The 25,515-nt window shown below is 40.0% G+C and overlaps 1 protein-coding gene across 4 annotated transcripts in view; it reads right to left on the bottom strand.

Moving 5' to 3' along the window:
- Positions 1 to 25,010, bottom strand: part of LOC140467146 (neuron navigator 1-like) — a 641,282-nt gene extending 616,272 nt beyond the window's left edge. For 3 of the 4 annotated variants that reach the window (XM_072563228.1, XM_072563227.1, XM_072563230.1), the window contains exons 1-2: positions 24,885 to 25,010; positions 1,409 to 1,510 (exon numbers count right to left, since the gene is read on the bottom strand). The gene's annotated coding sequence lies outside the window, so the exon portion shown is untranslated. The remainder of the gene's footprint in view (positions 1 to 1,408; positions 1,511 to 24,884) is intronic. The other variant, XM_072563229.1, reaches the window with a different exon arrangement.
- Between the last annotated feature and the right edge of the window lie 505 nt (positions 25,011 to 25,515).

Raw genomic sequence — 25,515 nt, 5'->3', positions numbered from 1 at the left:
AAAAAAAACAGGGCATTGAGAAGCACTACACAACGCTGTAATATTGGAAAAGCGTGAACAAACTTAATTTATAGTAGCCTTCTGCTGCATTTTGTTTTACAAAACTGTACCAATAATGCACTTACATATGACATACTTCATTGTGGGATGTTGGGTGGGGGGGGGGGGGGGGGGAGACAGCAGGGGGAGCTGCCACAGAGGACAAAGGAGGAGGGAAGGGAAAAAAATTTCAGCTTATACAAGTGACTGTGCATTGTAAATTATACGTAAATTACTGTATTATTCCAAAAGGTTTCATCAAAAGTATTAAATTTTCAATTGTATGTGTATAGTTTTGAATTCTAAATAACAATGATGTTAATTTTAGATTTGTTAGCATTTGTTCTGCAATTGTGTAGCTACTAAAGCAAAATCAATATAATTAACTTGCACATAGATATTTGATTTATAACAGTGATTCCAAACAGTTATTCAAACCTTCAAATAGAACTAAACTTATTTTTTGTGGCTTCCAATTGCACCATTTCCTTAAATGAAACACCATATATCTCTGAAATTAAAAAACGTATTTTTAACATTGCCTGCCGTAAGTCACAATCCAATTGTCCTAAACATGGATGTTTGCAAACATTCAAAAACTCTTGGGATCGAGATTTTTGTATCAAGAATATTTGTCTAAACGTTAAAACAAACTCTAAGTTTATCATCAGATATTCATCAACCCTTCAAAACTCGATGATTCAACACAATGAACTCTTTTACCATGCAACATCAACCTCAAATGATGACAGATACCTCACCAAGAGGATCCCAAACTGCTATATTTCAAAAACAAGATCAAAACTCTTTCTAAATTTATTATATTTGCAGCTTATTCAGAAAGTTACTTTTCATTAGTATTTCTTAAAATTCATCCCTTTGATGGGTCAACCATTCTATAAATCTTTATTAACCAATGTATTTTCCTTACTTTGTTTGAAGAAACACAAGACTCTTTGTTGTGTAAAGATGATATCTAACATAAAAGTTGTTGCTCAAACAAGAAATGACGGTATAACAGCATTCTTAAAAGTCCTAATCATTAATGGAGACTGATAATTTGATTGCAAGATGGAGGAAGCCAAATGGTTTGGAGCATAACATTTATTTTTTAGGGTTTTCAAATATTCAGAAAGATGAGTACCTAATCTAGTTTGTGATTTGAAATGGGAAAAAAGTTTACTTGCTAATGTACAGCTATTAAAATAGGAAAGTATTAGTTTAAAACAAGTTACAGAAAATGCAAAAAGAGGGAAAGTAGTTTGTTACGTGAAGTTTATTTAATATTATTCCCAAATCATTCACAAACAATTGAAGAATTTACTTGTTCTACAAATCTTATATGAGAGATTTATCAGAATTTACTTACTGTTAAGAGGAAGCTGATAACTAATAAATCCATTCAATTCAAAAGCCAACTTCATCCATAGGAAAGTTCAGCACAATGTCTCACGTAGAATTCCTCACAAGACTGAAAAAGTCAAGTTCAAGGATGGTCAGTCTCAGGTTTTCAATCCCTCCAAATCTGAATACAATATTTATCTCCCTTCGCATTGCACTTTGATTGTAAATCAGCTTCTTCATTTAGAGTACAAAAGCTGCCTTGCAGCTGCAATTCACAATAGAGGGTCTTGTGCCATTTTGAGAATACTAATCTCTACTGTGACTGTGTCACATTGCACATCAGTTGTGTGCATTTAGGAAGATCTCATTAATTACTGCAGCAGTTGCAAAGGGAACACCCTCATAGTATTACACAACAAAGCTCCTTTCACAAATTGTCAGCAACCACAAAAGTTAAATGCAGGCAGGGCAACAGAAGTCAGCCAAAATAAAGCAAAAACAGAGTTTCTCTATCAATATTCTGGATTTACCATTGATAACCTAATTGAGGAAACAATTTTACAGCCATTAAAGCTTAGAGTACTGCATTCAAAGCAGATTTTTGCTTTTGGAATGCTTTCAATTATAAAAATGTTCAATTTCCTACTCACTCTATAGAAATTAACAGAATTAGCAAGTATTGTAAACAAGTATTAACTTATAAATCACAGTTACAAAAAAAATTAAAATTACAAAATACAAGATCACCCCAATATTAAGTACATTTAAGAGAAATCATTCTAGGATGAATTCATAAGCAGAAAAGACTAACCTTAAGATGAGCTTTCATACACACTCCAATTTTACTATATTCTAGCAATAAATGAGTAACAATCACCCATTATAGCGATCAAATTTTATTCTAAACCAGTTTATTACGACTTGTTTGACTGCACATGCAGCCGTAAGCTTGGACACAATGAGCCTGCAGGAAAGACAGCAAAATGGTTATAATGTACCAGCAGGGTCCTAATGACAATAGCTGCATCATACAAACAGAAAAGCTGTCCGAATAAAACCAAAAGCTAATTATGAAGCCCCAATAAAGGCATCGGAATTTGGCAGCAATTCGATGTCATGTACCCAATCATTTCTCATTTATAAGCTAAGGCTAATGTTCTTAATTTTTGAAGAGGGAGGAGGAAGAATCTGTACAATAATTGATATAGTCGGCAAACAAAGGCATACTAGTTACAATGCAATATTAACTCTTAACACAATGATGGTCAATTGAAAGCTCCAGAGTGGGATAAAATTTGCGATGTTTTCTCATATTAATACTTACAACCAGATATGAACTGCATGCGCTACCCTGGTAACTTTGATAATAAACTTCAATAAACAAGATGACAAGCTCTCAAACTGCTTAGTCTACAAAATGCAGTTGACAGGATAAAGTCGACGATGAAACAAAAGTAGCCTTGATGACTTCAAAAATGAAAAAAAGACATCCATATCCATAAACGTTAACCATTTCTAATAAATATAACTTCAGTCCATTATTAAACAGGACCCTTTCATCAAAAATAACTGTGTAATAACTCATTTATGCATAGCTAGATAGATTTTAGTATGTAATTTCTGGACCTAGGCACAGCACTGAGGGGGGAAAAAGAAATCAGACAGATAGAACACACAACTATAAACGGAATCAGCCTGACTCTTCATGCATTTAAATTAATGTAAGTAAATCAGATAGGTGTCTAAACTCCCTGTGATTTTCCTCTCTGTATGCCCCAAGGCAATACCTCACAGGCAGTACAAATCAAAACCTACGAGAATGTATCTTAGATTTTTATATCCATGAAATTAACTAAAAACAATTAGCTGATTAGACTTTACAAATGCAATTTTCGCTATGTGCTACAAAAATTGGTCAAGGCTAATTTGAATAGACCTCAGAAACAGACAAGATGATTGTGATGTACAAATCAATCCCAATCCATTGATTACAATGCAAACTGAACACCGACTTCTTGCTGAATGCTTATATGAATGTGCTCTGCATCCTGCCAATATAAAAGAAACACCTTCTCTAACACCCACACCCCTTCCTTCATCGACAGCATGCATTATGATTACCTAGCGTCACTTAATGCAAGCCAGTGCTGCTCAATACGTATCTTAAAAAGAGGATGATGCAGTTGAAGAGAATCTGTCCTTGGAAACAGAGCATGTAATTACACAAAAAGGGAGGGGACAAGTTGGTGGAAGAAGTGGAAAGAAAGTTCCAGGTGTTATGGACTAGACCAAACCCCCTCAAAAGTATATTTAGTAGATAGACTAGACCCTAACTTTTTCTTATTTTAATGGTAAGTGTAAGGTGTTGTGTTACAGGTCCAATTCAAGCGGTCAAACTACTTAGCATTAAGCAAAACTCGCTTTAATTATTACACTACCGTTAAAACACAAACTAAAACTAAAATAAATTAATTGGTTCAGCTGTAACTCTATTCGAATATGTAACAAAATAATGGATATATTAACGACTTTTAATTAAGTATTCAAATGTAGTCACATCTCATAAGTACACCAGTGGCACAAGGTAAAATTCAGTGAAACAGCAACGCTCCAGTCCAGGACAAGGGAAAGCTGAGAGAACAGCAAGAAAAAGCATGGAGAGAAATGTGCTACAGCTTCAAGAACCTAGCAACTGCTACTGACAGCTAAAACTAAAACTCCAAGCTCTTTGGGAGCTTGTCTCCGCCCATTCAGGCTGCTTCTATTGTTCCATCCTTTAAAAAAACCCAAGGCAAAACAAGCTGTTTACTTTATGGGCTTTGAAGCAGATCGATCAGCATCTCAGATCTAACCTTTCTTCGTAAACAGAAGGGCAAAATACACCTCTTAAAGCCATAGTACATCACTTAGGGGAGAGATCGAAGGTGAAGCAGACCCTCCCGTCACAATGAAAAAGGTGACAAGAGTGGATAACTGTGGAGATCAGTTCCAGGAATCAATCAAATCAAATGAGTACCAGGGCTTGGATCTTGAGTCACAGGTGAAGTTCAATGGCTCATAAGATCAGTTAAAAGCACTGAATATATCTTTAAAATGATGCACCCTACCAATTCGAGCAGCAGCCTCAGCCACTTTACAATTTACCACAAGCCCATTATTCACCCATAAAACCTTTCTATCATTCAGGGCTCACAAAAAATAAACACTTCATTCCTTGGACACTTTGTACTGCTCCAACCCTCACATCTATATCTTACTCCTTGTATACACTGACAGGGCCATCACTCAAGCGCAACATTTACTGACATCACTCTGCTTCTTGCAGGATAAAGAGGCACACAAACATCGGAACTAACCAGAAAAATACGATGCATCCATAGGAGCATATCCTCATGGAAGTCGAATATAGTCTGAAGCTATAGCCAGCTATGGGATGGAAAAATCCAAGAAGATGGATTCTTCCTACCCAATCTTGCTCCTCACATTCTACTTAGCCTTATACTGTATTCACTACCCTAATAGGAAGAGTGAATTAGAAGTGATCGCCCACTATTCCACAAGCCATCACAAATATGAAAGGGACAAATTGAATTACTGAAGGTAGTTTGTCAATTTCTATGACTTTGACCATGAAGATAAGTTCACAGCAGGTTTCATCAAGAAACATCCTTTAACAAGTAGCAAAAAAGATAATGGCTAAATATGAAAACTTAAGCAAAATCCTTTTTAATTCCAAACATGCTCACATTAATCCACAAATAGGACAGACAGTTCGGCAGAAATATCATGAGTTATAAAACTAGGAATAAAAAAGAAACTAGTTTGGTGGATCATGATTCCAAGCCATGATGGAATGATATCATTTTCTCAAAGCTCTTTTGTTATGACACCACACTGTTGGTGAGGGCAGCAATCTTTAATACACTAGCTGGTCAGTTGGACCCAGGCTTTTGCTTGTGTTAGAAGTCTTCCTTACAGAGTGGTCAAAGACTCATTTTCCATGACTCACAGAGGGACAAAGGAAACTCCCTTTGCTTGTCAACTCTAATATCCAAATGCATCTGCTCTCTGCTGTATTCCGTGACAAAACTGCCACTTAAAATTCGACATCTTGCTAGGTACATGTTTTCCAACCCTAAGGCTCCTGGTAAACACTGCTCTCAAAAAAGTGAAATGATATAGCATTTTGCAAGTTATAAGATCTTTTGTAACCAATGAGTAACACTACATTGCATAACATTAGTTAAATGTGCAACAAAGAGCTGCAGAAGGATTTGGACAGATTAAGAGAGTAGGCAAGGAAATGACAGATGGAGTCGAACATGGGAAAGCATGAAGTGATGCACTTTGATAGAAAGAATAGAGGCATGGACTATTTTCTCACTAGGGAGAAAATTCAGAAGTCTGAAGTGCAAAGAGACTTGAGAGTCCAGGATTCTCTCAAGGTAAACTTGCAGGTTGAGTTAGTAATTACGAAGGCAAATGCAATGATGGCATTTATTTTGAGAGGACTTGAATATAAAAGCAGGGATGTACTTCTGAAGCTCTTGGAGGCTCTGGTCAGGCCACATTTGGAGTATTGTGTGCAGTTTTGGGCCCCATATCTCAGGAAGGATGTACGGCCCTGGAGCATGTTCAGAGGAGGTTCACGAGAATGGTCCCAGGAATGAAAAGCCTAACATACAAGGCACGTTTGTGGACTCTGGGTTTATACTCAATGAAGTTTAGAAGGACGAGGGGGGGTTGAATTGAAACGTACAGAACACTGAATGACATGGACAGAGTATATGTTGGGAAGATGTTTCCACTTGTAGGAGAGACTAGGATCTGAGAGCACAGCCTTAGAGTAAAGGGAAAACCTTTTAGAACGGGGATAAGAAGGAACTTCTTCAGCCAGAGAGTGGGAAATCTCTGGAATTCATTGCCACAAACAGCTGTGGAGGCCAGGTCATTGAGTATATTTAAGACTGAGATAGATCGGTTCTTGTGTATTAAGGAGATCAAGGATTATGGGGAGATAGCTGGACAGTGGGGTTGAGAAACTTATCAGCCGTGATTGAATAGTGGATCAGACTCACTGGGCTGAATGGCCTAATTTCTGCTCCTACGTCTTATGCAAATAGTTTGCTTTCTGCAACACAGAAATTCAAGCTTCCACTTCCCAGCTAATAGTTCCATTAAAAAAAAAGGCAGTTCTTTCACTTTTACAGGCAGCAGTTTGTTTAAGCATGCATACTTTATTTTACCTTAACTCCTTCCTGGAACACAACCTTAACCTGGTGCCTTTTTCCTTTCATTTGGCTGAGGTCCAACCTGGCCAAGCAATCGAGGAACACCACAGAACAGTCTGATGAAGGTGACACTGAGCTGATACTTCAGGCTGGATTTTCCCTTTGCGTGTGGGGAAACAGCAGTCAGGATTGTTCACTGGCCACAATTTGCACCCAGAGGAAATCGCTCCTTGGGATTTTCACAGTTAATTGGCAGGCAGGCAGGTTACGTGTCAGGTTCAGGACAACAGGTGGCCTGTCAAAGCTACAGCTCCAATCAAAAGCCTTTCAGCTTGACAGGATCAGCAATTTGCAGCAAAGGGTAAATCTCACCAGGCTATTTAAAAGTTTCAGCGGATTACAAACAGAAGAAATAGTAATACCACTGTGCACAGTGGTAGGGAGAGGCATGAGGTGGAATGGAGAGGGAAACAAAAATCTGCAAGGTAGCCTTTCGCTGTACCTATACCTAGTGGTTGGTAGGACAACATCACCTGCTTGGATTCTGCCCCCTCTTCCTGCCTCAGATTAATTGGGGCAGTTCCACTCCCCCACTCCTATCGAGTGAAACCCAACAGGCTTTCTAAGGGAGAGCCTCCTCCTTTGTGTGCCCACTTCGACACGCAATGACCACCCCCTGTGATAACACTACTGGCTGTTCATCAAGATCCACAACACCCTCCCCAACCCAGCTACAAGGGCCTACCTACAAAGTCCTGGATATCTCCAGGACTAAGTACACTTCCCAGAGGACAAACGTCAATGAGTCCTCATTTTGCAAGTGCAGCCCCAGAAATTTCCACAATTAGCAAGAGCGGAGTAAAGGTTGTCTAAACAGTTGGCTACTGATTGGGCCAGCAGCACTCGGGGCATCAGTCACTGTACTGACAAACCGCAGCCGTGGATCCTGCTACAGACATCACCCACTTATCTACTTTTGGCTGCTGAAGCAGAACCACTACAATGTCTGCAAAATCAGTTCAAGGCACAGGCCAAATCTTTCCAATGTATGCCTGGAATTCAAATCCCTCGTCCCTGTAAACATTTGTGCAAAACCTGCTTGCATCTTTTCCAAAGCGATCACATTGTCCCTGAAGTGTCGTGGCCAGGATTAGATATAAGGCTGCAGCTGAGGCCAAATCTACGTTTTATAAAGGTGCACCAGAACTTTCTTGCTCTTATGCTCTATGCCTCCGTTTATAATGGCAAGAATTATGCTTGCAGTTCCTCAAACTGCCCTGCATGCTTCAATGAATTTGTACACACACCTCACAGTCCTCTGCTCCGACACCCACTCAAGAACAGGATCTATCATATTACATTGCTTTCCCCCATTCTTTAAGAACATGTAAGATTTCACATGTCTTTGCATTAAATTTCACCCACAATGTGTCAGTCTATTTGGTCACATTGTTATACCATACCGCCATCTGCTAGTTCTTCTTACATGCCGTATTCCAAGGGAACTTTCTACAGTCACAAGTAATTTTTGCAGAAGACATGCATCAAACCAAAATCCCTACTCTATCTCTCACAACATTCTCTATAGAGGTTTTCAACTTGATGGGTTAATACCTGATTGAGTGCAGTAAGCATCAGCCCTTGTGATGGTGTCATGAGGACCTGTGATACAGCAAGTAGATGTTAATGGATGAAAAACGTGGAGGTTAGTTTACTCGTAAGCAGGACCTAGGACACAAGAAACATCAGGACCTGATAACTGGGGCTTGAGCTCTAAGGAGGCAGCCTGTGCCCAGGTAGGGGACAATGTACTATGCTCAGTTCAGGAATTGGTGACGGAACCAAATCGAGCACTACAGACCACAATTTCTGTCCTTCCCCTGCTTCCAAACAGAGTCTTTGGAAGAATATGGATCATATTTAAATACAGTAAACAGCTGTAGAACTGAAGACTATTGGGAAAACCTGAAATGTAGCTCCCTGCATTCATCAAATATCACTTCAGGTGTGAAGGAAATCACCTCCTCCACCCCTGCCCCAAGTTTGAAATAATCATAGAAAGCACCAAACACAGATTTCTTCCATTTTTGCAAAACTATTTGTGATACCTTGTGGCATTTGCCGTCTCTGCCTGTGTTGTGGCACTCAGGGAAGGGTTGCTTAAGTTAATTCCTTGCCTACCAATCCTTCTTTGTTTCAGATGTATCAAGGGATTTGTAATAGAAATTACACCAGAAATATCGACAGAAGATGTACCGGGCTTAGATAACAAAACCTTTTACTCCATTACAAGTTCAACTATATTTATTCAGGCATGATTAATTGGACCTTAGGGAGCTGGTATAGATGCATCTGCTCCCTCCAAAAGCAAGAGTTGAACTGGGGGTGCCAATATCAGTGGAACATTAACCGCTCCAGAACTATTATTAACTATGTAACTAGAATCATAGTAATAGCCAGAATAAATTCATCAGCAGCTAAGCTGCAAACAGAGAGTGCTCCATTTAAATATTTACATTTATTTAGCTGCGAAAGGCTGAAGCTCCAACTTCCAAGATTGCACAACCATGCAAATCAGAGTTAGAGACAAAAAAGACTACAGATACTGGAATCTAAAGTAGAAGAGCAGGACATTACAAGTGCATAGCAAACCAGGCAGCATCAGGAGGTGGAAAAGTCAACATTTTGCGTGTAACCCTTCTTCAGGAATGGAGGTGGGGGTAGGGGGAGGTACAGATGCGTTGGGCAGGTGGGTTGTGGAGAGAGGGGTGGAGTGGTGAGGTGGTGATAGGTACAACCTGGTAGGTCAATAGCAGAAATGAATCTGTTTGGTAGCTGGAAGGAGGGGTCACTTGGAGGGATGGAAGGGAAGAGGTGAGGCTGGAAAGGGAATCGGGGGATGGGTGAAATTGGAGAACTCAATGTTGAGTTCTCCGGGCTGTAGGCTGCCCAGGCAGAAGATGAGGGGTTGTTCCTCCAATTGGCAGTCCAACTGTGTAAATCAACATTGTACATGTCATAAAGAAAGGTCACTGGACTCAAAATGTTAATATTGTTTTCTGTTGACAGATTCTGCCTAAGTTTCTCCAGCAGTTTCTGTCTGTCCTTGTTTCAGATATCCAGTATCCATAGTTCTTGGTTTTATCATGCACTGATTCGTGTCCTGATCTGCCTGGTCTGCATACATCCAATGGACATTCATCACACACACAAGAACGCCTGGAACAACATGACATCTGGGGCAATATATCTCCCGCTACACAACATTTTCTTCTTGCTCTAAAAGGAGTTCAGTGCTAAAGTAAAACCCTTCAACACTAAGGCCAATTATTTGTACATTTTATCTCATAATAGCTTTCAATTAATTTGGCCATAAATCCATTGACCAATCTGTTAGTGATCCTGAGTGGGTTACATACACATGTGCTGAAAAGTGAATTTACACAAATAGCAATAATATGATAAGTTGCTTATTAGAAACTTTGTTTAGCACAGCTTGAAATCAAAAACCTGATAAAACTTTAAACATTGAGACAAAATTGTAGCTCTTTATCTTCTAATGTTTAAATGAATCTACTCAATTTTAAGCAACTTGTATTCTGTTTTTTTTCAGCAAGACAGAATTTACGTACAATTCAAGAGGTTTGGTGACCCAGTTCTTTAGTAAACTGCAGTACATGAACTGTTAACAAGTATCAATGCTATAAATGTGTGGCATTTTACAAGTACCAGAAAACAATACAGTTGTTATGTTTTAATTGGTTATTAAATCATTTCGAGCTCATATCAACATGAAAGACAGATCCACTTCACCATGGAAAATCTACAGAATGCTGCCAGCTTCCCTTTATACAATCCCACCCTCTCCTAGTTTGTTGAAAAGCTGTGGTAGATTATAGCAGAAAAAAGGCAGATGTTATTTTCCCCTCATTCAGCCAACTGCTACAAATAAGTTACTCCCCTCTCCTCGGAGGACCACTGCAACAATGTGCTTCCAATTGGGATTATCCCAACACATCTGGATGGAGAAGAGGATCCACATAGGAATCCCAAGCAAGTCAGACTGCACAACATAGTGAGAACCATGAGCTTTAACAGATTATTGCTGAGACCAGCTCATCTTCCTGAAAGAGAAGATGGCAAATGGCATTAAGATATGTCAATAACTGGCAAACTACTATGTTGGATGCATCAGAGGAACTCTCCATTCTCAGGTGATAATGTTTTCAGTAGAATTGTATGAAAAGAAGGGAATAAAGCTCACTCTACATTCTACACCTGCTAAGAAGTCAGTGTTTATTTATAAAAGCCCATTTATCAACAATCAGAAAACATTCCTGCACAGTCTAGTTGAACAGAGAGTCAGATACAGTGCAATGTCATCTCTGAAATAATACTTGCAATTCCCACAGAGGATAAGATTAGGACGAGGAAACACATGGTCGGCTCTGGCATTCTGACCTCATTCTAGCATACTATTACGCTGATCGACGGAGATGGTACTGTGGAGTGGCAGAGGTCAACCATCTTTGCAATCAATCTTTTTATATAATATCAAATCTGACTTGAGAACCCAACAACCATGTGACTCAGTGTTGCATTGTTTGGTTATTTACTTGCAAACTCACATTTGAACGTAAAGTTCACTTCCCAGTCATTTTCATTGCAAAGACTGAAGATACTGGACATTCAAATGTGTTGCAATATCTAGAATTTCTTAAAAAGGTTCTGCAACTTTACCTCCTGAATATAAACCATCCCTTTATTGTTTCATGCATTCAAAAGTTGCCAAATACCCAAGTTTACACTGCCATTGGTCTTGAACATGTCACCATCTCTTAATTTTACTTTTCCAACAACTTGTTTGAGTTTCTCCAATCAGCTTAAAATGCTCCAAAATCTCGTCATCAGTCATTCTTGAGCGGTTATCTGTTGCTAGAAGACATTCAGGGATCTGAGGGGTACAGACCCACTGCAGAGCAGGAAATCTGTCAATTTGATAACTTTAAACTAGTCTATTTAGCTTTCATAGACCAGAAGCTAGTGTCTCATCAAGGGCTGTATTGTGACATCTGTGTACTTCAATACACTTGTCGTGAACTCAAGCACAATGAGAAGGAGAGATCTAGAATGATCACTTACCTTTCAGGGACAACTTCACGTCCTCATCAGTAAAAAGCTATAGCAATTGATACATGCAGCATCAATTAAACCAATTGAGCACTAACAATTCATTAGGAAGGATATGAATGGAATCACATTTAAGTTTAATTGTTGCTAACTTGAAATTCAAAATCTGCACTTTTTGGCAATGTGGACTATCACAATTTAACTTATCAATGGAAACCTTCAGTCAAGAGATCCATATGTTCTATTCTGAGAAACTGAATAACTAAATTAGGGTCTATAAAGATTATTACTGTTCCAAGGAAAAGCTGTCACCTGCAATTTGCACTCAAGAGGAAATGGCTATATCATCACCTGTAATAAGTCCACTACATTGTAGGATGAATAAAAAAGATCTTTTACAATAAATGGCTTTAAGTTAATTAGTAAGTAACCTGCAGTTACACTAGCCATCTATGCGATAGTCATTGTTTTTCTGATACTTCTATTCCTCTCTATTGTGCATGAACTGCAACAAGTAGATATTCATAGCCTATTTTGCCCATGGCGCAGCACAGTGACTCAGTGGCTCACAGCACCAGGGTTCCAGGCTTGATTCCAGCCTCGGGCGACTGTCTGTGTGGAGTTTGCACATTCTCACTGTGTCTGCGTGAGTTTCCTCCCACACTCCAAAGATGAGCAGGTTAGGTGAATTGGCTGTGCTAAATTGCCCATGGTGTTTAGGTATATTAGGCAGAGGGAAATGAGTCTGAGTGGGTTACACTTCAGAGGGTCGGTGTGGACTTGTTGGGCCAAAGAGCCAGTTTCCACACTGTAGGGAATCTAATCATTTTACAAATGTATGCTGATTGTAGAAAGCAAGATTGGCGATCTAAGCATTTTAGCAGACACACCATTCATAATTTTGTGTGTGTCACCTATTTATACAATTCAACTTTTCCACGTCAAATTTCACCATCTTTAAGAAAATTGAAACTTAGTCCCATTTCATTAGGGCACTCTGTATTCAGGTATTATAAACCAGGGATTGCCTTTAATCTCCAGCCTAGAGCTGCTTAGGAAAGTATGATTTCATTGTCATGGGTTACATCCAAGGTTTCTTCTGAGTCTCACTTTGAAATATCTACAAAGTGGAGAAACCTTAGTAGCATTTTTAAACAATCATCTAGCCAGCAGCACCAAATAAAGTTGAGTAATTATGTTTTTTATATCCTAATTGACATCCTAATGGTGGGTCATTCAATTTCTCGGCATCTGTCTGTTTCCATTCTATTAAATGAAGTGATTTACAAATCTTCAACAGATCTCCAGTCTGAGAACAGAGAAATGTATCCAGAGTCATTGTCAGATCATCTCTAACTAAAATTACACTATGCAATTTAAGAATCCAGCACTGATGAAATGGATTGTCATAAATGCACACATTGTAGATTCCACAGGGATGGGGTACACTACAATCAGCATCAGATGCTGGGATTATTTCCTTCAGTTTCCTTTGTAAATGTCTATGGGTCTACTGGCAAATGTGTTGAGTAATGACCAACAAAAATAAATCTAGGCCTTTTATCTGCAAAACAATACCCTTGACACGGTTAGGTCAGTTCTACATCAGTCAATTATTTTGGCATGGATCTAGTCACCCTACTGGACCCCTATATTTTATTCTTCAACCTAACCGTCCTGAACTGTGGATTTGGACTTTTGGTATGTGACTTGAGCTCTTCCTCTTTTCTGCACCTATTCCTTCCACTGCTCAATAACTGACAGCACCCCACATACGCACATTATCCTCCTCTCCCTCAATAAGTCCTTCATCCTCAGAGCGAGAGAGAGTGGTCAATGGAGAATCTCCAAGACGTGAAGAGGCAGGAAGCCTCGCTCTTTGCCTTCAAAGGTCTCCAGAGTAATCCTTCAGTCCAGGGTCCATGCCATGGAGCAGGAGGAGATGTGCCTCACATTTCTTCTTTCAAAAGGTGCACAGGAAGAGGTCTGTGCCCAGTAACCTGAAGGAAGAAGATGGCTCGCTAACATCATTTCAGTCGAACATCCTAAGGATCAGCAAATCCTCTTATGCAGTCTGTATGACATGAAGCCCACTGACAGCATGGCCACCCAGCTGTTCCTGTTCTCTATCGCAGAGGTCTTAGACAACAGTACATGTGAGCAGCTGTTATCTCCAGATGGGTTGACCAAAGCCTGAGTTCTTTGGAAAGAATAAAAACTTTCAGAAACGACGGCTCACCAGACAAGTTGTACACACCTCTGTAGGACTTGATTGGCCAGGACCTGCACAACTGTATGGTTCTGGCAAGTAGCATGTGCGAACCCATAATGAATGTATCATCACCCTCATCTACAAAGCTGAAGGGAGAGTGGGAAGGAATCAGAAAGTGGCAACCAATTTCACTGCTGAATGTAGATGACAAAATCCTTTCTTAAGTCATCGCAAACTGAGTCACGTCTACTCTGGGATTGGTGACTCACCTGACCAAACCTATACTATACTGGGCAGGATGATCTCAGACTGCCTCATGGTCCTCAGGGATCTGATCGGATATGTGCAGGATAGGAGGGTGGATGCCTGACTCATCAGCCTGGACCAGGAGAAGACTCTGACAGGAGATCACAGACCTACATGTGGGACTTGTTCTCCAAAATGGGCTTTGGGGAGGGTATCTGCAATTGGAATTGATTGCTCTACACTTTCATCGGGAGCGCAGGCTCAATCCATGGGCAGGAATCAGAAAGTTCCCTGATCAGAACTGGCGTCAGAGCTGCTTTCTCTCTCTTGCCTTGTTTGTGTGTTGTTTGATAATTTGCTGAGTTCATCAAGAAGGATGCGAGCCTGAGAGGGGTGACTATTCCAGGCAGCGGAGGCCTGCAAGTCAAAGCTACCCTGTACATGAATGACATTGCCGTTTTCCACTCGGATCTGCTGTTAGTGCACAGACTCGTGAGTGTCTGTGACCAGTTCCAACTTGCCTTAGGAGACAAGGTAAATTGAAGCAAGAGGAAGGCCATGTTCTTTGGAACAGACGGATTGATCTTTACCTCTTTCACTGTCAGATCTGATTACCTGAAGGTGCTGTGAATATGGTTCGGAGGGGCTTGGGCATGTGCTAAAACTTGGGAGGAGTGTATTGCCAAGGTGAGGCAGAAGCTGGCCAGTTGGGAGCATTGCTCCTTCTCTGTTGCAGGTAAAAAAACCTGGTCATCAGCTGTTATGGTGATGTATGTGGCAGAAATCTAGCCTATTGCCCGACCTGCAGCCTTAAAGTCACTAAGCCATTTTCCATTTTATCTGGAAGTCAAAGATAGACACAGTGTGTACAAAGTTCTGAGTAAGGGCAGGGAAAGGCATACCAACATTGTTCTCATTCTGAGAGCCACCTTTGTATATGGCTACATCAAGCTGGGGGTTCTACACACTGAGTATCCACCTCAGTGTTACAAAGGATGGGTCTGGAACAGCGTCATGGGACGCTAAGTATTTGGACTGTTCCTTATCACCTATACATAGTGGAAAAGTTTGCAAAGAAAAACATTTTTGACCACAAGTTATTCATGCAGTGTCCTTACGGGAAAAGGAGAAGGTGGATCCTGTCAGATGGTTCCCTAAGCTGACTGTCAAAGGCATTCAGCAGAATGCTTCATTGTCAGAATTTTCCAGAAAGCAGTAAGGTATCGCTTGGCTGATGGTGAGAAGGATACTGCCCGTCAGATCCTTTGTATATGTTCAGTCTCTGTGTGCCACCGCATGCTGCCCTTGAAGCGGCTGCAGAGGAGATAAAGACTGTCACCCAGCTCCTGTGTCTTTACAAAGGAAGTCTGGAGAGAGATGCAGTGGTTTTTGTCAAGGTTCGTCCTGAGCAGCTTCATGACGCCGGACAGTCTGTTCCTCGGGATGCACACTGAAACAAACATTGACTACAAACATCAACTCAGTGAAAGATGCTCTTTGGTCTGCCCAAAATTTATTGGCTGCCAGTGTAAAGAGTTCATCTCAGCCGAGGGATACAGAATGGGACATTCCACGATCCAGGACTACATGCTGAGTAACACACTAAAGGGTATAGGTCGGGCAATAGGCTAGACTTCTACCACATACATTACAACTGCCGCCAAGGCCACCCTCTAAGGTCTTTCTGCTAAAGTTCAACGATGGTCCATTCAGTTATCAGAGACTCGCTTTGCCTCAAGATAGAGGTAACTAATGTCCTGCATGAGTAGGAAATGCTTTTGGTTTCTGCAACTGCAGGGAATGTCAAATTCCAATGTTTGTTTCTTCAAATAGAAAGACTGTACACAATCACTTTAGTACCTGTGTACATACATAAAGATTTTTTTTAATAATACGGTATACTTTTGCAATTTTAAAAAAATTGGTGAGCAACTCCCACATTCTAAATCAATTTCATATAATCCAACTGTACCAATCACTTTTGACAGCATTCACCTTGCCTAACAGATAAAACACAACCTTGTTGCATGTTAATCAGGATTATTTTCCATGAGTAATGTGGGGTGAATATTTACTACCAGCTCTGCAGTCACTCTCTACAAAAAAACAATCAAACTACTGATAGTAAAATCCGCATTTATCCTTCAAGCTTACTTTCCAAATCTAAGTCAACACCAAACCTAGTTTTTTTTTTAAGAAAAAAGAATATTACATTAAAAAAAGAAGGGGTTACACTTCTAAAGAATAAGGCTTTTTCTAGAACTGTCCCAATAATTGTGAGTAGAATTAGACATATTTAATGGAATTGCCCATAAAAGGAATTGCTTGGCACCATTCACATTGTGAGAAATTTACTGGAAGCATTACCCTACAGTTTGCTCCGTTAAGGAAGCATTCATCTGCAATTCTTTTTTGCACTAAGTGTTCACCCACCATTACTGAATGGCATGATTCCAATATCACCTATTTAAAGAACTTAAAAGCTTATTACATGGTGACATGAATATTCATTAATGGATAAGCATCCTTGGACACTTAGAAATTGACAATGAATGATAAAGGAATTCAGTAAAGTTTAAAGTTGCCAGGAATTCATCATTTGCCTTTTCAATACAGCAAAAGACATTATAATATTTCATCTGGAAAGAGTATTATCCAGCACTGCATCAAAAACAAATCACTCCTGCAAATAAGTTTTTAGAATGCAGCTCAACACTTGCTGACAAATACAGCGTGCATACTTTTTTGTCACGCTGTTGGCCAACTTTTCTTTTACAATTAAGGTTTTAGTGAAGATTTGTAGCTCCAGTTGTGGATGCGGTTGCTGGTTTGCTCACCCAAAAGTGATACAAACGTTTCGTCACCACGCTCAGTAACATCATCAGTGCAGCATCTGTAAAGCATTGTTGTCTATTCTGCTTGATATTTATATGACCATTCTGTTTTTTTCCCCTTTTTTAAAAATTATCCCCCACACTACTGCCTAACAGCAGTAGTGCTTATATTTTCCCCAGCACCCATGTTGTGTATGTGCAGGCGTGAGACACAGTGAAAGAACAACTGGTGTATAAATCTTTATTCATTTTAAAGACAGAAACACCAGAGTGGCCAGCGACAAGCAATGTCTTTCTCATCAGAAGGAAATGCTGCGTGTTGATTCGATCTATTAAGGTCTCAGTACACACAGACAAGGAGGGCCATCAACTTGACTGGGACACCGCAACAGCCCTAGGACAAGCTAACCAGAGACATGCACATTAATTCCTAGAGGCCTGGTTTTCAACCCGAATGCCATCAACAAACATGTAGAAACCGACCCCATATATAAACTACTGCAGAGCAAAACCAGTAATGAGACCACCCACCTTAACTAACCGGATCATATAAATATCAAGCAGCACAGAACAACAACACTTCACGGACATCGCACTGATGATGTTCCCTCATGTGGTGGCGAAATGTTTGTAATGACAACCTGCCAGCTTGGCAAGCAAACCAACAACTGCCCCTTTTGTTAGGTTCTCTCCATGAAGACTTCAGGATGTCCTTTTCACAAATACCACTCACTTAGTGTACTTCAAACTCCAGATCCTGTTGAATAACGCAATGGCTTTGAAAGGGTTCATGTTGGAGATTGCATTAATTTCAGCAAATCTGATGGCATCATGCAGTCTTGGGTCACTATGAAGCAGAACATCTTAGATTCTCATGGAGCAAGACCTGTGTCCATAAATCTTTTCTGTCTTACTAGCTAAAGAAAGTTCTACCTGAATGCAATAAACAACATCTTGTTCAAGACAAGACGCTGCTTCTGGTAAAACCTCAAGAGTGGCTGATCCTCCAAGCTGTAAACAAAATAGGCCCTTCAAATCAGTCAAGTGAAAAAAAAAGACTGGTGGCAGTGTGCTGCAACCCACAGATGAGCTCAGAGGTTGATTTTAACACCCATTTAGCTGAGGTTTGGTGAGTGGAGGCTGAGTACAAAGTGCACTGTGTTTTCAGGCCTGGGTTATTTTCATTGTTAGTCTTATCTGCATATAGTTGGTCAGCCAGAAAACGAAATCCAGTGGTCAGAGATTATCTGTCAAGAAAACGAAAAGGTGACAGCAACCAGAGAAGTCATGGAATGATGGTTTCAGGACAGCTACCTCACAAGGAATGGGTACAAATCTATGATCCAATTATATGGCCTTTAAAGGCAACAAAGACTCCAGAATTAACACAAGTTCCTCAGAGACCTGACAAAAATCTCAAAACTCTGGAAGACAAATGAAAATCGATCCACTTGGATCAAATCCACCTTTCGAGGATGAATTAAAATGAATTCTGTTGATACTTTTTTGCAGTCAATGCCCACATGTAACACATTAATGAACCCACCTTGCAATGTGTAATGCTGTCAGGTTCATCAGACATAAATATACATTGATCTGAACTCCACTGGATACTCAACAATAGCCTGGGGTTCTCCTCTAGGCCAGTGTGACCAGAATAGCAAAAGCAGGAGCAGAAAGAAACTAACATTAAAAGGTTGAGGGCCAGACCATATAAGATTAAAATGAAATATGAAGTCATGGCAAATAAATAAACAGGTAGAGTCTGAGGGGGAAAGAAGCAATCTCTGAAATCTGAAAAATAAGGAAAGCAAAAGTTGAACCATAAAAACAGAAGGGAGTTCTTCGAAGACGAAAGCTAAGATGGGACCCTGTGCTGAACCATTAAAACGGAAGGTTGAAACTCTACAGAACGACAAAAGTGTTATGGCACAGAAGGAGGCCATTCAGTCCATCTCACCTACACAAACTTATTAAATGAGCATTATTACCGCGTACCAATCTTCTGCTTTCATCCCCATATCTTTGCCCATTATTTTCATCCAAATGGATCATCTAATGCCTCTTGAATGCTTCAACTGAACCTGCCTCCCCCATATTTCTAGGCAGTGAATTCACTGACTGATAAAGGTTTTTTTCTCAATTCCCCCTTGCTTCTTTTGTTAATCACTTTAACTATGCCCTCTCATTCTTGTCCTTTTTGAATTCAGGTGTGGTTTCTCCATCTAACCTGCTCATGATTTCAAAAGCGTCTGTCAGGTCTACTGCTTCACTCCAAGGAGAACAGTCCAAATTCTTGAATTTATTCTCATAACTGAGGTGAAAATATATGTAAGAGGTTGCAGAGATAACAACATAATGCACGGTTTCTCTGGTCAAAACACTTATGGTTGCTTGGCTTGTAACTTAAATAATTTTGAAGTTGTTAAACTATATAGTAGACTATCTCAATAATGCAATGTTGTTCCAAACTATAGGATTACAAGTTTTTAGAGGGTTTTGCTTTTCTTATTAAATCCATTTGATCATTTATTGTTCCTTCATCTCCCAATGTCAAATATACTTGCTTAACTAACTAACTGGAAAACCAAATTGCTTCCTGATTCTTTTCCTGTATGAATTCAAGTAAATGAGCAGAAGTAATCTAAACTGGCATTTTTTTTCCATTCTTTGTGGAAAAATAACCAACTTTTCATCTATCAACATGTATACAACAAAACTTGGACAAAGGTCAGGCTGGGCTATGAGTGCTAAGATTCATAACATACAAGTACAAGGCAATGACCATCACCAACAAGAGAGAATCTCATCTTCTATTCTTGATGTTCAATGGCATTGCCATTATTGAATCCTCACCTAATGATCTGGGCATTGTGATTGATAACAAACTTAACAGGGCACAAATTAATCTTAGTCTGATCAGCAGAACATGACAAGAGGAGTCCCACAAAGGTCGATGCCAGGAGCTCAGCTTGTTACAATTTATATCAACAATGTAGATGAGGAATGAGAAGACATGGCAGTTAGATGATAGAAAGATAGGTAGGGAAAAAAAAAGTCACTCTGTTTCTCTGTTTGCAAACAAAAATATGGGTTGATTAAGCAAAAATCTGATATATGAAGTATAATGTAGGAAAAAAAATGTAAAGTTGTTCAGTTTCATAGGGAGAATGAAAAAGCAGAGTATTACTTAAATGGAGAACAACTGCTGTTTTCCATGGTGCAAAGGGATTCAGGTGTTCCAGTGCATGAGTCACAAAAAGTTAGAATGCAGGCACAGCATATCATCAAGAAAATCAGTGGGATGTTACATTCTATTATGAGAAAAATTTAGCATGTTATTCTTCAGTTATGCAGAGCATTGGTGAGACTAATTTGTGCTTTGGTTTCCTTATCTAAAGAAGGAGGTAAATGTATTGGAGATGGTTCTGAAAAGATTTAATAGAGTGACATCTAGAATATGCAGGTTGTCTTAATAGGATAAGTTGGATAGGCTGGGTTTGTTTACATTGAAGGTTTGAAGAATGTGGGTGACTTGATTCATGTTTGTGAGAACCTGAATGGATTTAAAAGCTGAATGTGGAAAGGATATTTTCCCCTTGTGTGTGAATTCAGAAATAAGGGACTCTGTATCAAAATTAAGGGTCACCCGTTGGACAAGACAGAGATAAATTTGATCTTTTTTTCTTTCAGAGGGTTGTTCGACTTCCAAACTCTCCGCCGCAAAATCAGTGGAGGTGGGGCCATTAACTAATTTGAAGGTGGAAGTAGATAGATTCTTGTTAGGCAAAAGTAACAAGCTGTTATTAGGGGCAGATGAAAATGTGGAATCCAAAACACAAACAGATCAGCCATGATCTTATTGATTGCTCTTAATTTGTATGTTCATATGTCTAGAAGGGAATCATATAAATAGTGTGGATACAAGGACAGAGGCTATGAAGTTGGTGGCAAGAAACTCACTTTCTGACTCCTCAAAGTCCATTCAGCAAAAGGATAGAAGGCACAAGACAGTAGTGTGGTCTAATCTCCATTTGCCTCAATGAGTGCAGCCCCAACACTCAAAAGCTGAAAACTATCCAGCACAAGGCAACCCCCTTAACTGGCAGGCCATTCACCATTGGCACATTGTAACAGCAGAGTACACCATCTACAAGACGTAGTGCAGTATTAGCTTTCTTTAACAGCACCTTTCAAAACCATGATCTTGATCACGTAGAAAACAAGGGCAGCAGGAAAGGGAATATAATCACTTGCCAACTCCTGCAAACATAGAACATCCTGACCTGGAACTATGTCACTTTTCCTTCAATGTCAACATTCTGTAACTCCCTTTCAGCGCTGCAGAGGACAGACACCATTTGGACTGCAACTGTTCAAGAAGGCAGCTCACCTTTACCTTCATAAACACAGTAAGGTTTGGGCAACAAACGCTCATTTCCAAGAATGAAAAACAGTAGTCATAGTCATAGAGATGTACAGCATGGAAACAGACTCTTCGGTCCAACCTGTCCACGCCAACCAGATATCCCAACCCAATCTAGTCCCACCTGCCAGCACCCGGCCCATATCCGTCCAAATCCTTCCTATTCATATACCCATCCAAATGCCTCTTCAATGTTGCAATTGTACCAGCCTCCACCACATCCTCTGGCAGCTCATTCCATACACATACCACCTTCTGCGTGAAAAAGTTGCCCCTTAGGTCTCTTTTATATCTTTCCCCTCTCACCCTAAACCTCTAGTTCTGGACTCCCCGATCCCAGGGAAAAGACTTTGTCTATTTATTTTATGCCCCTCATAATTTTGTAAACCTCTATAAGGTCACCCCTCAGCCTCCAACGCTCCAGAGTAAACAGCCTGTTCAGCCTCTCCATAAAGCTCAAATCCTCCAACCCTAGCAACATCCTTGTCAATCTTTTCTGAACCCTTTCAAGTTTCACAACATCTTTCCAATAGGAAGGAGACCAGAATTGCATGCAATATTCCAACAGTGGCCTAACCAATGTCCTGTACAGCCACAACATGACTTTCCAACTCCTGCACTCAATACTCTGACCAGTAAAGAAAAGCATACCAAACGCCTTCTTCACTATCCTATCTACCTGCGACTCCACTTTCAAGGAGCTATGAACCTGTACTCCAAGGTCTCTTTGTTCAGCAAGATAAAGATAAAATGTAAGCAACAGACAGATAAAAAGCTTGCACCTTCTGCACTCACTATCTTTGGACTGGAATATAAATAAAACTGAAAAATCATACTTTGTCAGAAAAAATATTTTCACAGTTGAAAGCATTTAATATACAGTCTTGCATGGTTAGTTTGAGTAATATTTAAAATGGTAGTTATCCGCATCTGCTTTCATATCCATTACATTTAAGGAAGGATAGGAGACCAATGTGTTGAAAAATAACACAAGCTTTAATGTATGATCTATTCACCCTACTAAAACCATTTACCTCCAAAGTGTCTGACATTATCACCATATCAATCACTTGATCTGGCTCAACACAACAGTCCAAATTACGAACACAAGTTCACAAAATACCACAATGGACAGTAGCACTAATATGCTGCATAGCCTTTCCTTGCCTCCCCATATCCAAAAGATAGGAGTTGATGACAACCAGTCCCAGTGATTTGGAAACAAACACAAACCTTCTTGAAACTCGGACAAGTATATTTAAGACAGAGATAGATAGGTTCTTGATTGTAAAGGAGATTAAGGGCAACTGGGAGAAAGCGGGAGAATGGGGTTGAGAAACTTATCAGCCATGATTGAATGGCAGAGCAGACTCGATGGGCTGAATGGACTAATTTCTGCTCCTATGTCTCGTGGTCTTAAGTCATTGTTGTCAGTATCTGAACAGTGGGATTCAATGAAATTAAACCAAACCATGCCCCCTCCACCTCCAGTAAATGTACAAGTACACAACTAACAGGGATACTGCAGCCAGTGACATTCCTAATTGCACCATCACTGAATGCAGCTAATCAGTGCAATCCCGGCTTTGAACCTGCAACCTTCTCGGTTCGCTTAATTCAATCCTCACTGAAACCATACAATGTGCTGTTTCTAATGCTCAGTTCAGAGGACAGGAAGCATTTCCACCCACTTTAGCTATTGTTCTACTGCATACTGACATCATTCACTCAGAATGTAGCACTCTTCATGGTACAAATCTTGCTTAGTAATTAGATTTTATCTCATGCCTCTTAATGCAATGAAACAATCTTTAAAAAGATTATCAATTACAACCACAGCCCACTAAAGACAATTATTTTAAGTTATTTTTCTTGGTTCCTGTGAAAGCAGTTCCAACCTTGGGCTTCTTCAGTTTCAGTTGGTATTTCAATCCCAAGGTAATCAAAGATAAAGCTTTACTATCTTGTGCTTTTGTCCTCAGTCATAAAACCTGACAAGTTATTGGTTATTACACAAACAGAAATAAACCTTCTCAATCCAAGTGTGAGAATTTCAGAATGCTGTCAAAATGCATAAATTTCAGAATAATAGTTGCAAATATCCATCACCGAAGGGCAAAGTTAAAATCACATAATACCAGGTTCCACCTAACAGGTTTATTTGGAATCACTAGCTTTTGAAGTACTGCTTCTTCATCAGATGGTTGTGGAGTAGAATTTTATGATTCTCTTCCACAACCACCTGATGAAGGAGCAGTGCTCCAAAAGCTGGTGCTTCCAAATAAACCTGTTGGATTATAAACTGGTGTTGTGAGATTTTAAACTTTGTCCACCCTAGTCCAACACCGGTACCTCCAAATCATCACTGAAGGGGGCACTTAGCAGAATGCATACCTCTGCCACACTGTCAACTCAATATTATCATCCAGGTTTTCTTAGAGACCTTTCCCTGCCTGGTTGATGCTCTTCAATTACAGTGGTGAAAACAATCTTTCAATTAAGAGCTGCCATCTCACTGATGAGGGTGCAGGCCAATTGAGAGCCAACAACCTGTTCTGAAAACTACTCAGATTTGAAAAGCGGATGACAAATTACACCACAGCAGATGAAACAATAAAAAATACTCTAAAAGTCAATTCACCCTCTCTTCCAAATTTAGCTGTTGTTTATTTTTAAGAAATCAAGGACCTTTGGGCTGTTTCCCTCTGTGTACGAAGTTCTGTTGAAATCTGTGTTAGTTTGGAGATACAAATGAACAGACAAACAAGGCCAAAATCATCACTCTACCCACCTCACTACAGGAGGTATCAACAACATAACTCAGAGAGGACTCAGTGCCTATAGTGCAAAGGAAAACAGCCCACAACATATGACCGAGCAGACTCTTTTGGTTTTAAAAGTTGGTATCTACAAATATATATTACTTTCTCAAAAACTGGAATCCCAGTTTAGAAACTGGCACTTCATTAGAAATTAGATTTAAAATTGTTTGTTTTTGAGGAAACATTTTTAATATATTTCAGAGGAGTACTAAAAAAAATGCCCTGCTGTAAATGTTAGCATCCCAATGTTATTCAAAGATCATCTACTAAACCTGGCAATTAATGCAATTTTAAAATCAAACCCTACATTAGAGAATATGGAAACCTGGTCACTGCTGGAGTTGCTATACAGTATTTCATTATTTCCTTTACTGGGGATACAGTTTATTAGGGAAAGCAGCCTGAAAGTTTCCCATGGAGACACGCCACATCTGCGGCTAGATCAATCGACAGTGGAAATTGAATCTCCGTCTCCGCTGTTATGAGGGCGCTGTTTACACTAGCCCCTCGGCTACAAGCTTCTATTGTGTGACTGCAAACAAATACGCACTGATTTTAAAGCGCGGCACATTTCCTTTCTTTTCGCTCCCAAGTATTTACCTTTTTCTCTCTCTCCCCCAAAATATCGTCGCCAGGAATTTCCTGATTCGGGCCGTGGAACGGAATGAGACACACACTTCACTGCAACACAGCGACAATTGCAACACGGCGCCCCACTCTGTCTGTCTGTCTCTCTCCCTCCCTCCCTCTTGAATTAAACTCTCCCCTCCCACACATATACACGTTTCTTGAACAAGACGAACAGCAGTCGGTGACTACGCGCTGGAAAGCGTTTACCTTCCCGTAGCGGATTGGTGCTACCTCCTCACTCAGAACTCGCACCGCCTCCGCTATCTCCCTCACCCAGAGACAGCTCCTTTTTTTTGTCAAAGCAGTGGCCCCAACCTGTGAGAAAACACAACCTACAATCTCTCAGACAGAGGCATGAGGGAAACCCAAAAGGGTGACATCCCCCACCCCATTTGCTCTCAACACGCAGTTTAAATGTTTTGGACAATAGAGTATTGACTTATTTCAAAAACTGTTCTCTTATTGCACGACTCATCTGTGAAAGGTCAGCTGGAAATTATGTTGTGAGTTCCCTCAGTAGAAAGATCTGCGGATGCTGGAAATCTGAAACAAAAACAGAAAGTACTGGAGCAACCCAGCAGTTCTGTGAGTTCTCCGGTTG

Source organism: Chiloscyllium punctatum, chromosome 45 (assembly GCF_047496795.1).
Source record: "Chiloscyllium punctatum isolate Juve2018m chromosome 45, sChiPun1.3, whole genome shotgun sequence".
Taxonomy (NCBI): domain Eukaryota; kingdom Metazoa; phylum Chordata; class Chondrichthyes; order Orectolobiformes; family Hemiscylliidae; genus Chiloscyllium; species Chiloscyllium punctatum.
This window is presented reverse-complemented; position numbering and strand designations above follow the sequence as displayed.